The following is a 1,609-nucleotide window of genomic DNA, read 5'->3' as shown; positions in this document are numbered from 1 at the left end:
TTGTTAATGTGTTTGGGGTTGAGGTCAATGTATTACAATATGTAATAACATATTACTTATGTAAGGACATAATATAATTTATTACCTATGTAAAGACACTGCAGTAAGGACAGTTGATGTAAAGAAGAGCAGTGAGGCGTGTGTTCAAACGCACAGGTACTCAGTGGTAACAGTGACCAGCCACACATTCCACCACTTTCTAGTGTTTCATTTTGGCTTCCGACATGCTGTGGCAACTCACCACTTTAGAGGCTGACCCCAGATCTCCATCACAGGGGCCAAGCGTGCAATTCATTCTTAATGGACACACTTTCCTAACCAAAATAACCCAAGTATGTCAACCAAACATACACAAGAGGATTAAAAATCATCTTGGTGCGTACAGAGAAGAACATGTGGTCAGCCTGTTCTGGTGGTCCCAGACAAATCTCCACCTGGTGTAGCTATTTCCCTCAACTCCTATTGGTTCTTCGATGGCAATCCATGGAGAACTCCAGCCCCTACTACCATGTTAAGAATTCAGGAGTTCAAGGGGCGATTACCATAATGAATGGTTTCGGGAAAAGCCAGTGGCCAGTGCGTTTGCAAATGCTGGGAATAGTGTAACCTTGCGTCCTCAAGCGCGGAGAGTCCTTTATCCCCTTGATAAACCGTTGGTTAAAAGCAAAGTCAGTGCAATAAATTCCCCTCTAACAAGGGCCAAAGCCTCCCATCTATTACTTTAAGAAGCATGCGACTCTAAGGCGAAGGCTAAGCAATGTCTCTCCCTTTCCCAAGAAGAACGGAAAGACGGATGGACGACACAATAAAGCTGATAAAATACATTTTTATTTGTATTATTATTGGTGCAATGAAGCAATTAAAGTGCAGGCTGAAGAGGCAAAGTGGAGCGAGAGAGAGAGAGAGAGAGAGAGAGAGAGACAGAGCGAGAGAAAGAGAGAGAGAGAGAGACAGAGCGAGCTGCCCTTGAACAGTAAGACCTACTCAGAGTGAGAGCGACACCTTGAAGACAAGGCTGCCATCTGCCAGGCATCCATAACAAGCGAAACACACAGACAGACACATACAGTTTCATACTGTAAAGGCTAACAGCCATATGTTTACATCCACCCATAACACACAGCCAGAAGACCATATCCACTGCCACTCAGGAGAGTATGGTAACATCTGTAGCCTACCCCAGCCTGCATAAAAGTAGCTAATAAGTTGGCCAGTCAGGCTTCACTAAAATACCCTTCTATATATATATCTCTCTCTCTCTCTCTCTCTCTCTCTCTCTCTCTCTCTCTCTCTCTCTCTCTCTCTCTCTCTCTCTCTCTCTCTCTCTCTCTCTCTCTCTCTCTCTATCTATCTCAGTGTAAACCATTCCCCCAGCATGACTCAACTTGTTTGCTATGGGCCTGGGCAGACGTAACATTATACATATAAATAAAAAAAACACCTAAACTATTGCTGTGGATTACTTTTAAGTACAGTACGATCCTTACTAGTCTAAGGGCTTATCTAAAGGCACTTGAGCAAAGTAAACATCCCACACGTTAAGTGGGTTTTTAAATAGTACAGGGAAAACAATGGCCAATGCACTATGCCTGTCACTGACTTGACGATC

The 1,609-nt window shown here is 43.6% G+C and overlaps 1 protein-coding gene across 2 annotated transcripts in view; it reads right to left on the bottom strand.

Annotated features, from left to right (window-relative positions):
• Nucleotides 1–806: 806 nt before the first annotated feature.
• nhlrc2 (NHL repeat containing 2) overlaps nt 807–1,609 on the bottom strand; it is a 26,849-nt gene continuing 26,046 nt past the window's right edge. For both annotated transcript variants that reach the window (XM_031560810.1, XM_012814550.3), the window contains one exon: nt 807–1,609. This exon is cut by the window's right edge and continues 1,558 nt beyond it. The gene's annotated coding sequence lies outside the window, so the exon portion shown is untranslated.

Source organism: Clupea harengus, chromosome 23 (assembly GCF_900700415.2).
Source record: "Clupea harengus chromosome 23, Ch_v2.0.2, whole genome shotgun sequence".
Taxonomy (NCBI): Eukaryota; Metazoa; Chordata; class Actinopteri; order Clupeiformes; family Clupeidae; genus Clupea; species Clupea harengus.
Note: the sequence above shows the minus strand (reverse complement) of the source record. Positions and strands in the feature narration are given on the sequence as shown.